General features: G+C 39.6%; 1 protein-coding gene across 2 annotated transcripts in view; it reads right to left on the bottom strand.

The window, feature by feature from the left end:
• The window catches only part of RAP1B (RAP1B, member of RAS oncogene family), a 64,436-nt gene that overhangs the window by 50,239 nt on the left and 1,130 nt on the right, over positions 1-13,067 (bottom strand). The window lies entirely within an intron of this gene.

The raw sequence follows: 13,067 nt of genomic DNA, 5'->3' as shown, positions 1-13,067 counted from the left end.
AAATAAATCATCACCATCATCTTTATTTGTTAGCCGCTGCATAACAAATTGTTCTCTGCGTGGTTCACAACAGAGGATTAAAACATACAATAAAACACATAACACATTAAATCATAACAGACAAAAAAAGGTAAAAAGAAAATACAAAATACCATACAAAGCAGCTTAAAAACTCATTTAAAAATTATTTAATTTGAAAACCCAGATTTAAAAGGCCTGGTTGAACAAAAAGGTACCTGGCATCTAAAAGAACAAACTGATGGGATTTAAGTCAGTAAAGATCACACCATTAAAGTCAATTTATTTTTATTTTATTCTTAACATTTATATCCCACTCTTCCTCCAAGGAGGCCAGAGCAGTGTACACAGTTATGTTTATCATCACAACTACTCTGTGAAGTAGTGACTAACTACTTTGGATGCTGCCCACTTTGCAGTAGTTACTGTGCATGAGGCTTTTACCAAATACTTCAAAACACAGTGAATTCCCTGTACTACCCCCACTCTCCCAAATAATTGCTGCCTCATTTGGCCCTATATCAGCTAACCACAGCACAAGTTAGAGCCCCAAACACAAAATGCCTGGGTGCAAAAACATTTTTTTGGCTTTAAATGTGTCCCAAAAACTTGTTGAGAATGTTTAGCCCAGGGCCAGTGAAGTGATCATGTATTTATGTAATGTGAGAAAAAGAAGATTCCATTACTGTGGAGCAAAATCACTGAGCACGTTTTCCCATTAACTGGGACGTGCCTAAAAATCCAAACGATTCCCCAAACTGAGGTCAGCACCCACTAGTTTCAAATACTTATCTAGCCCTACTACAATAGTTTACCAGACAGGCATAAACAAGCCCATGCAGTAGGTCACTGCTTGGTTCCACTCTTCCTAGACTCACTGGTAGGAAACGAAGAGCAGGAGTTAAGGATCAAAGGATCAGCTAAAACATGGAAAGAAATGGAGCAGGGATGTGCACGAAATGTTTTGTGCATATCCCAAGGGGTGGGGAGGGGTACCTTCAAAGGGAGGCATGTAGGTCCTACCTGATCATCTGGTGAGCTGACGCTCCATCGCAGCGCTGTGGATTTAAATCTAACTTGAAAGCAGCAGCCGTGCTGCTGTCCCCTTTAAACTGCCACGCTGATGGGATGCTGCTCCCAGCAGCCCTTGTGCGGCATCAGCACACAAATGGCAATGCATGCGCTGACGTCATTTGTGCACATGCTCTCGCTTGTGCTCTCTCTCTCTCTTTACATTTCCTGGGCACATTAACATTTCTGCTTGGACTACACATGGCCTTGATTCCAGGCAGTCTGTTCTCCGTAACAAGGAGGCAGGTTTCTAAAACCTATACTTTGAACACGTAAGAAGTTATTAACAAAAAGCACTGCACATGCACTACTGAGCTTATATAGTACTCATCCTGCCTACCCTCAGACCCATGTCCACAAGTTTTCACATGAGAAGAGTGCTTTGTTATTCCTCCCTAACATCTACATTTTAATCCTCGCTTTCTTCACCCAAACACCATCATTAGTATGCTTGCATGATCCTGCAGGTCATCTGTTATCTATTTTGCTCAAGTCTGCTTGGATACACCCTCAAAAATACAATGCTAATACCAATTCCACCCCCACCCCAGTGAGGTTTTATTCAACCCCAAGGAGAAACTAAACAACAGAAAACTCAGGATCATCAGTATTGTGAGATTGTAACACTTTTGTAGTAAATACATTTCTTACCATTAATAACTGAGAAGAGTCAAAGGCAATCTAAAATTTACTACCAGAGATCTGATTTGTAAAGATTTTTCCTTCATGAAAGAAAGGAATAGCAGTTGTCTTGTGGAAATCGAAGTTTAGTCATATCCTTCCAGTTTTCAGAGTACCCTTGGGAGAGCTCAAACTCCTCTTGTGACGACACTAACAACTTACAAATGTTTGAAAGCCTTGCCTAATAGCACCTTCCCTATATGTTTATATGGACTGTTCTACAGTGTAAGAACAGAGAGGAAAGCTGGTCTTGTGGTAGCAAGCACGACTTGTCCCCATAGCTAAGCAGGGTCTGCCCTGGTTGCATATGAATGGGAGACTTGATGTGTGAGCACTGCAAGATATTCCCCTCAGGGGATGAAGCCGCTCTGGGAGGAACAGAAGGTTTCAAGTTCCCTCCCTGGATTCTCCAAGATAGGGCTGAGAGATTCTTGCCTGCAACCTTGGAGAAGCCGCTGCCAATCTGTGAAGACAATACTGAGCTAGATGGACCAATGGTCTAACTTGGTATATGGCAGCTTCCTATGTACCTGTATATTAAGCATTTTCACTGCTTATATCTCTAGTATTCTAGCAACAGGTTATATAACTGGGACAGTCCTGATTTGGGGCATTTTATCATCACTTTTATACTGTTACTTTATGGTGGTCATTATCCATTGGCTAGATAGGCCAATGGTCTGACTCAGTATATGGCAGTTTCCTATGTTCCTATGTTATCACAAAACATATTGGAGTTAACTGCTCTTAATCAGTGCATTTGCACATAGTTGCTGCAAACCATAGCAAAACAGAAGAGGATAGATTTAGAATAATGCCAAGCTATAAGTGTTCAATAAGAAAGACATTTCATCCAACTCAAGCTAGCAACTATGTACAGTTGTCTGAAAACATTTTGAACAATGCTCTGCTAAAGTCAGTAATGCATGGACCTGGGAACAGAGTGCTGGATTTGAATTTATTTCAAATCCTAGATCAACCATGCCCCAACTGTATGATTTCAAACAATTCATTCTCTCTGCCTTAGCTCCAGGGACCTACTTCACTGGGTTGTTGAGAGGATGAATGAAAAAGACTTCTGAAGTATCTTGCAAACTCAAAGTGCAATAAAAATGAAACATATTTAAAAGCAAAAAGAAAAATGAAATTCTTCCATTACTCTTCTGGTTTTTAATATACAAGATCCTTAAAAAGTAACTTCTATGAATTTCTGCGGAACTTCAGGTGCAGCATGCAAAAAGACATCCTTTTTAGATGTTTTCATTTAAACAGACAGTCAACTTTCTGTTACAAATCAGGAAAGTATCAAGCAAAAACAAAACTGTCAATGCAGTCTCTCCATGTATAAGGATTTGCTATCTTGGGTAAACTTTTGATCTAGTTTATCATTAAAGGTGTTAGAGTTCTCTGTCCCAGGAATTGTCTGAAGTTTCAATATATTTCTCTTCTCATTTGCAAACCATAAGGACATATATTTAGTTGAATAATATTTTACTCTTATTCAGAAGAATAATATTTTCAGAATAATATATAATATGAATTTGCCTCTTTTGCAAGTATTCCCAGTTACTTTTAAAACAGACTCATCATTCATGAAGCAACTGGCTAACTTTATTATTAAATGTTTTCTTTTCTATAGCATGTGTTGAAGTATTAAGGGCTTTATATAATTCTTGATCTAATTTGCCCTAAAACAGTTTCTCTTAGAAAACTGAATTTCTCTCAAGCTTTGTGGAATTCACAATTTGTGTGTAAATGATACCTGAAAACATCTTTAAAAACCAAGGTTAAACATACTCACAACTACTATATAAACTGGGCCATCACTATGTCTCCCACATAGGTGTTTAAACACCACCTCTACAAATTATAAATGGCTAGGCTGTTCTTTTAGACACCACTTAAATATGTTACAGTACTTTTCTTATCTTCAATTTTTTAAAATGAAGTGCATGACAAAACTTGGAACTGTTCCAACATTTTGCAACCAAACAAAACATTTATGGAAGTGCATGCAGAAAGGTGATCACTGTTTAGGAGACTCTTCTTTTTAAAGAAACTAGCTGTTGATTCACTGCACCTACTCCAAAAATTGTGCCAATGGCCTCAACTCTATCGTTGTAAGGTGCAAACATCAAAAGATGGATGTTAGTATGGTGGCTTCCAAAATATTTTCTAGCAATTCTATATGAAGGATACAGCATGAGGCTTATCAATCAAGGGCAATTAAAACTCACTTTATCATGTTTAGAAAAATAGTTGGCAAAGTTGTTTACAACACTTTAAGCTTCATTTGTAGGATACATTTCTATGCTGCCTAATCCTCACAGCTCAGGTTCACAATTACTTCTAACCAGCTTAACCACCAGTGACTTATGTTAGTGGAAAAAGAGGCTTTCTACTGCTTATGCAAAGCATTCAGGCTTTGGTAAATTCAGTAATCCAAAAACCTTCGGTTTAAGATAAGAATTAAGATGTTTTCCATTTTCACTCATGCTCTAAAAAGAATGGAAATTGCAAGTTAAGGCACCCATCTTAACTTTTGTGCCATAAAAGCTGTAAAGACTTTGTACAGTCTGCTATACGATGATGGCTTTAGAAATGAGGCTCCATGCACCAACACTCTGCCTTGATCAGAGATGCATCAGACAAAAATTAATCTAGGAAATGATTAGGGAAGCTGCATCAGTTAAATGTCTGCCTGAATGCATCCCTCTCCAGCCCAATGCCCAACTGAAAGACCAAGGCAAAGTGTGGGTGCATGGAGCCTCATTTCTAAAGCCATCATCATATAACAGACTGTACGAAGTATTTACAGTCTATACGGCACATAAGTTAAAATGGGCACCTTAATTTGAAATTTCCATTCTTTTTAGAGCACGAGTGAAAATGTAAAGAATCTTAACTCTCATCTTAAACCTAAGGTTTTTGGGTTATTAAATTTCCAGGTGTTTTTTTTAAAAGAAAATCTGATTAGACACTATGGGGAAGAACTTACCCATGCTGGTTAAGTGGACTCTTCCCATTCTTAGGCGGTATACCTTCAATCCCAAACCTGTGTTCAGGCAGCCTGCCACCACCTTATATGCCACCACAAGGCCCTGGTCATCTCGCCTCCACCTTGCATTCCCTGGTAAGTACAATTTGTCACCCTGCCCCTACTGCCTCATATAGCTTGTAAGGACCCCTGTTACCTTGTCACCAGCTTGTACTTCCTCATAAGCATTCACCCCAGCTTGAGTTCTCTTCCACAACCCATTGCCACCTCCTTGCTTTCCCTCACAAATTCGTTCACCACTCCACCGCAGCCATGGAAATATCGCTGTGAGGAAGTATACTTCCCAGATATCCTCTTGTGCTTTCCCAATGTCCCTATGTGAATTCTCAGTTCCATAGGCTATTAGGCTCCACTTCCTGAAAAAGAGGCCCTCCCAGTACTGGGAATGTAATGAACTGCACCAAAGATGGCAACAGTAGAAGCAGCACCAGGGGAATAATACAGTTTCACTGGGACTGCAGCACCCAATCAACAGCCCTAGTAGTTAACACTTGTTTCCTAGAGTTTAAGGGTCAATTTTTAACTGCTCCATCTTAGCCACTTTCTGCACCAGATCTGAAAGGGTGGTGTTCCCTAGTTGATGCAAGCTTTCAGGCAGATAGGGCAAACAATTTAGATTTTATCACCAAGATAATATTGAGGACTTATACTTTTAAAATGCTGAAACAACTCCCCCATCTTAATTGTATTAACCGAACTATGACACAAGGAAACGTTTTTGGTAGGAATTTTCTCCACCATAGGAGCTCTCTCTGTGATGGGAGGATAAATACTCTTTTCTATTGAAAAACTGTTTATTTTGATAAGTATTCTTTGGAGGGTACTGTAGTATCTAAAGCCTCACTTGAGAGAAGTTACTATCCACGCCTCTCCAGACTAATAGCATTGTAGGCCTCAATAACTGGGCTTGACACATAATTGATCTTCACAGAATACCACCCCTACCTTAGGAGCACCCATATTTTTCTTTTTTTGACAACACATAGTTATTAAGGAATATTTTAAGTCTGCACACTTGGCAACACTCCACTTAGCCCGATCAGGATACAAATGGTAAAGTTTTCAAATTTCTGTTTTGACTAAAGTTCTATAAATTACCTACCAAATAATATAATCATGTGAGCTCAAACCACTAGGCAGAACTTCCTGATGCATCACACTCAGTGTTCCCTCTAATGTTTTTCCATCTATGTGCAGAATAAATTTTGTTCTGGGCAGCAGTATCAAGGCAGTCATGCATTCAGAATGGGGCCTTCCCAATTCTACCTGAGTAGGATCTAAAATTAACTGAGCAGACATTTAAAAACTGTCTGCTTATGCATGCCTTAGAGAGAACACTCATCACACTCCCCACCTTGCCTGAAAAAACACAATTAAGTGAAATTAGTGGATTCCATAATAGTGGCAGTGTGATCCCCCTCACGATTATTCAGCAATGAATAAGGATACAACAAGAAGCAGGTAATTTGTGTTCACTTTAAATCTACACTTCATTTTTTCTTCTGCTTAAACACACAATGATCATTAAAAAAACAACAAATGCTTTAACAACTGTCCAAAACTACAGATTCTCTTCACAGAAATTTCCCATAAACCTCTCAGTTCTCTTGCTTGATTCAGTTTTCTCCAAGATGGTGTTATCAGCAAAATAGTGGTAGGCCTTAAGCCAAATTGACTGAAATAATAATATTATTACGTATTGCATAGTAGGCCTTAACCATCTGAACTGCACCTTTTTACCATATATAATTATGTACTCTGCTTTACGAGCCCCTTAGAGAACAAAAGCCCCCCAATTCTTGAAACCCCAAATCTTTTAAGGGATAGAAACCTATAGGAGCCCTTAGATCTTCTTTTTCCCCTTCCTTTACTCAGAACACACAAGCCTTGAGCAGCAGCCCTCCCATCACCTTTCCAGGGGCCTGTTCTCTGACTACAATAGAAATCCAAAGAGCTTGTATGAGCTCTTCTGGCCTCGGCTATTCTTCCTCTTTTAATAAAGTTGTGGCATGTTTTAATGACGCTTATTAGTATCGGCCTCTTTCCCTTCTGTCTAGAAAGTTGTATATTTTACAAGTTATTATTGTGTACAAGTGACATAGCCACTGAGCATAGATGAAGCAGATTTCTTCCCTTTAAGCCTCAGGCCTCCACTTAATGGTTAATGGATGATAGGATGATGGCTTACTCAAAGTAGTCCCATCAAACTTAAAAGGATATTCCTTAAAATGCTCTTTTAATTTCAGCAGGATAACTATGAGTAATAGTCCTCAATATGTCAGTCACTAGCTCTTGCTGAATTCTCCTACTTTGTAAACAGAATAGATTACTGGCATTTGTATTTGAAATATACTAATAGATCTTATACCCTGTGGGATGCCAGATTCTTTGAAAACGGTCTGTGTGCTGGGTGGGGTTTACCTCACAGGATTTTTACATTTCCCCCCCTGCTCAATTTTTTAAAAGGGCCTCTCCATTATTCTCCCCTCCCCCAAGACCATTTTTCAGTGATTGTTTAACTATTCCCTCATTATACAGAAGCAAGTCCCACTGAGTTTAATGGAGTTTACTTCCTTCTAGGTATGCACATAGAATTGCAGGTTCAGTTATCAAAATGCTGCTGAAAAGGCATGTATACTCCAGTCCAGCATCATTTTTCTCAGTGCTCAGCTACATGCTTCCAGAAAGCTTCAAAGAAGTGCAGCAAGGAAATCCCAGAAACCATTCCCACCCAGTGCCAACAAACTATTGTGCGTAGACTGTCCTTGATCATGGAAGTTCTACATGAGAACCAAACTGCCTGTGAATATGGAGGCTTCATTTCTTAACTATGGCCTAGTGAAGCTTCCATATTCACTGGCAGTTTGGCTCTGATGTACAACCTCCATGTTCAATAAAGGTCTACCCAGAACAATGGTGCTGGATGGTTGTTGGTTTTTTTGGTGTTTTTTCCTTTTTTTTTCCAAATTCATTTTTTATTAATTTTAACAATAGCAATATTGTCATTCATTACAAATACACACATAAAAGATGGACTTCCCGCTCACATTTCTTCGTGAATCATCAACTATAAAATTTACCCTTGCTATAATAATAATTCAAAACATAAGTTCAAGCCCTTACGAACATAATTAAACTAACCAACCTGCGATTTATACTAAATTTCAAACCCTGCTGTCAAGTCCATAGTAGGGAAATAATTTTTTAAATACAACAAAAATGGTTTCCAATCTTCTTTAAAACATTCCAAGTTTTGATCTCTTAATAGTGCTGTAAGTTTTGCCATCTCCGCATATTCCAAAGTTTTTATCAGCCAGTCTTCTTTTGAAGGCAGTTCACTAGACTTCCATTTCTGTGCATATATAATTCTAGCTGCCGTAGAGGCATACAAAAAAAATGTTAAATTGGTTGTAGAGATAGCTCCTTGTGTTATTCCCAGCAGGAAGGATTCTGGCTTCTTAGGAAATGTCATTTTAAATATTTTCTTTAGTTCATTATATATCATATCCCAATAGGCTTTAGCCTTCCCACAGGTCCACCACATGTGAAAAAATGTGCCTTCAGAATGTCCACACTTCCAACATTTATTTGAAACATTTTTATACATTAAAGCCAGTCTTTTTGGTGTCAGATACCATCTATACATCATTTTATAATAGTTTTCTTTGATAGCATAACATGCAGTAAATTTTAAATCCTTTTTCCATAACTTTTCCCAGGCTGCAATTTCTATATTACGCCCTGCATCTTGAGCCCATTTTATCATAGTCGTTTTAACCACTTCTTCTCTTGTCTCCTCCAAAAGCAACAGTTTATACATTTTAGAAACTAATTTTTCATCATTTTGACATAATTCCTTCTCAAAATTTGGAGTCTGGGCCTCAAATCCGACTTTAAGGTCCTTCTTATACATCTCATTTAACTGATGATACTGAAACCAATCTCTAACTATATCTTGTATTTCAATTAAACTTTTTAACTTACAATCCTTTTCGTGAAAATGTACCAAATCCCTATAGGTACCCCAACCCGTTTGCATATTTACTTCTTTACGTGATAAAGCTTCAATCGGAAATACCCATAACGGAGTTTTAGGTTCAAACCAATTTTTATATTTTAACCACACCCTCATTAAACTCCTTCTCACATAATGGTTCAAAAAATCTTTATGTATTTTACTTTTTTCATACCATAAATACGCATGCCAACCAAACCTTCTCTCAAATCCTTCTAAATCAAGAATTCTAGGGTTTCTTAGCGTTATCTATTCTTTTATCCATGTCAAACAAACAGCATCAAAGTACAACCTTAAGTCTGGCAAGGTAAGACCACCCCTTTCCTTTGCATCTGTTAGATTCTTAAAGTTAATTCTTGGTCTTTTGCCCTGCCAAACAAACTTAGTTATATCCTTCTGCCATTGCTTGAAACAAGTTAAAGTGTTAATTATGGGAATAGTCTGAAAGAGAAACAACATTTTAGGCAAGACATTCATTTTCACCACTGAAATTCTTCCCATTAAAGAGAGATTCATTTTGGACCATCTTTCTAGATCAGTTTTCACTGAATTCCATATTTTGACATAGTTATTTATAAACAACAGGGAGTTGTTATTTGATAACCAAACCCCCAGATATTTAACTTTCTTCTCCACTTTCAGCTCACTTATTTGAGAGAATCTGTCTTTAGTTTTCTGGTCCATATTTTTAGTTAAAACCTTAGTCTTGGTCTTATTTATATAAAATCCAGCCAGTTGGCCAAATTGTTGTATTTTATCCAAGAGTCTTTCGATCTTATCCACTGGATTTTCTAGAAACAGCACAACATCATCTGCAAAAGCTCTCAGTTTATAATCCTGGTTTTTTTTTTTTTAAGGATTTCCTTGAGGTTCCTTTTTCAGAACTTCCTAGCATGGGGTCCTTGGTCCCAATATTATTCATAAGTAGCCCCAAAGAAATAAATGGGGTTTCCCCCGTCATAAGGGTTCTCTCCTACACTTTGCTGAGGGGCTGGAAGGAAGCGGGGGGAGAAGCCACATTCTTGCCTGGGATCTGCTGCAGTGTTCCCTTTAAGGCGTGCACATGTGCGCACGCTCACACGTTTCTGATGTCTGCTCAGTTAATATTAGATCCCACTCAGGTTGAATCAGGAAGGCCACATTCTGAATACATGTGTGCACACACTGCCTTGATACTGCCACCCGGAACAAAATTTATTCTGCACACAGATGAAAAAAATTAGAGAACACACTGATCTGCTGGTCCTGATTCCTATGTGTATTTACTCAGAAGTAAGCTCCAGTGGACTCAATGGACTTCATTTCTAGTAATTTATTCCAAGCTTTGCTGAGGACCTCTGTTTCCCCGCTTTGGTGGAGTGAGAGCAAGGGGGCAGAGGGAGACAAAAATTCGTATGAAAGGAATTGGGGGGGGGGGGAGGAATGGTTGTTTAACTAAACAAGTGCTAGAGTTCTTATAGACTGTCCTTATCAGGCACCTACGGCACAGCGGGGAAGCAGCTTGCCTAAGGAGCGAGAGGCTGTTAGTTTGAATCCCCACCGGTGTGCTTCCCAGACTGTGCCTATTAAATATATATTTGTAGTCACCTATATCGGGCAGCAGCAATATAGGAAGGTGCTGGAGGTGGATGCTCACTTCAGTGACAACGGCAAAGGCATACTCTCATACTGCTTGAGAGAAAGGCAATGGTAAACCATCCTGTATTCTACCAAGAAAACCACAAGGCTCCATTGTCGCCAGGTGTTCACAATGACTCAATGGCACAATCTTTCCTTTCCTTATGTTTAGAACCAGGAAGCTAGAAATTGCCAGGACTTGTCCCTCCCAACTTTGGCTTCAGAATTCTCAGTGGGCACACTCAGTTATGCTCTTAGCTAACTTTCCCTTAGTTATTTTCCCCGTTATTATGGGGATTTCGAACAGTAATTACTACAAAATAACTAGTTTAATGTTTTTCAAACCAGAAAAAGGCACCAGTCCAGTATGGACCTGAAATTTTGGAGAATGCTAAAAAGATATCAAACATTTTAAAATATACATTATCTGTGGTGAAAAAACCAGGCCAACACTTTGAAACCTTTTTTGGGGAGTTAAAAACTTAAACTACTATATTCTAGCCTTTTTGCAATGGATTTGCACCAAATTCAGAGAAGTGGTGTCCCTTGCCCCCCTAGTTGATCTGTGCATGATTTCAGAGGGATTAGGTGGATACGCTTGACTTTATAAGCAATAAGCCTATAATGGCAGAATGTTGAAAACACTCTCCATCTTAACTATAATGGCACAACTGTGCCTGTATAATAATCAGGGAAGAAGGTTCCATTGGTGTGGAGCAATAAGAACTCTTCTCTACATGCCTCTGTCACTCAAAAATGGTACATGCGTTATTGTTAGGGACTGCTCTTGACTATCATTATTGGATATAGGGAAAGAGTCTGCTACACAGGGCTCAAGCCATTTAAGGCTTTACAAGGTTAAAGCCAACACAACAGAATGTGCCCAGAAGGGTGCAGGAAGTCAGAAGACACTGAGAGCAGTCCTTTCCTTTGAGATAAGCTTCAACATTCTGAATAACCAGAAGTCTCCAAGCTGCCTTCAAGGATAGGAACATAGGAAGCTGCCATATACTGAGTCAGACCATAGGTCCATCTAGCTCAGTATTGTCTACACAGACTGGCAGCAGCTTCTCCAAGGTTGCAGGCAGGAGTCTCTCTCAGTCCTATCTTGGAGAGGTCAGGGAGGGAATTTGGAACCTAGATGCTCTTCCCAGAGCGGATCCATCCCCTAGAGCAGGATTTCTCAACATGTGGGTCCCCAGATGTAATTGGACTTCAACTCCCATAATCCCCAGCCCCAGTGGCCTTTGGCTGGGAATTATGGGAGTTGAAGTCCAATTACATCTGGGGACCCACACGATGAGAATCCCTGCCCTAGAGGGAATATCTTACAGTGCTCATACATGTAGTCTAAATTCATATGCAACCAGGGTGGGACCCTGCTTAGCTAAGGGGACAAGTCATACTTGCTACCACAAGACTAGTTTTCTAAGGATAATCCCACTTAGGGAGCATTACAGTAGACAAGTATCTGAACTACAGAAGTCTGAATGATCAATTCAGACCTTATTATGGAGACAAACAGAACAGGCAGAAAGTATTTTCAGACACTGCTGCATCCTGGTTTTCTAGATATAGTGTTAGTTTTAAGGGCAAACCGAGTCCCAATATTGACAGGAAATGTTGGATTAACTCACTATCATTATTTGTGCTCACCACCAACCCCCCCTCTTCCCCCAAATCCTACCCACAGGGCCATCCTTAGAGAGCCCTGGCAGGGTGCAGGGCCTGAGGCAAATCCCCAAGAGTGGGGACTGGGGCGGTCACCCTGCTTGCCATGCCCTAAGGACAGCCCTGCCTCTCCAGTACGTGGGGGGGGGAGAGAGAGAGAGAAGCAGATCTTCTCTCTTTTGCATTGGGATATGAAAAGGCTGAGAAACAGTGGGAATGCTCTCCTACTGCTCAAAAGGGATTTCTTACCTTCTCAAAAATAGCATTAGAAATGAGGTCTCTGGGAAGGAGATTGTGTGGGGCTGGGTGTCCTGCTCACCAGAGGATAAGGATACACTTGCCCCTGGCGAGCTGGCAAGTGCATTTGTGGATATCTGTCCCCACCTCCATCTATCACAGGACTTGACAATCATCATTGCCCCAGTCTTGTCTGGATTTAGTTTCTTAGACAGGAAGTTACTCAAATACTATAATAGGCCAAATCAACCAGAAACTGTACAGCCACTCAATAAAGGAGAGTGTTTTTGTTTGCCAGGCAGAGATGCTTCTAAACTTGAATGAAAATGAACTAGAACAGTTCAGAAACAGTTACTTAGGCTATAACAACTTGCAAGAACTTCCATTTTGAGAACTTCACTAAACTAACCCAAATATAACTACTGCAGTCACTCTTTGCCAGCAGTTTTAAGCGCAGTGATATTAAAATAAGCTTCGCTAAAAACAATGGGAGTTAGCTACAAGCAATGCATTCAGGTCGGGGGCAGAAAAAGAAGTAGTATGAGATTCCCCATTCACACACACCCCCTTCTTCCTTTTAAATTTTTTGATTCCGTTTTGCTCTTGGTTTCTGTAAGGGGGACATGTAGCACTAAGAAGTCTAATCAATACTGTATCCGCAAGTGAACCGTTTCAGAGTGGGCATTGCCTTCTTCCCCT

The sequence above is a fragment of the Hemicordylus capensis genome, chromosome 5 (assembly GCF_027244095.1).
Source record: "Hemicordylus capensis ecotype Gifberg chromosome 5, rHemCap1.1.pri, whole genome shotgun sequence".
NCBI classification, from domain to species: Eukaryota; Metazoa; Chordata; class Lepidosauria; order Squamata; family Cordylidae; genus Hemicordylus; species Hemicordylus capensis.
Note: the sequence above shows the minus strand (reverse complement) of the source record. Positions and strands in the feature narration are given on the sequence as shown.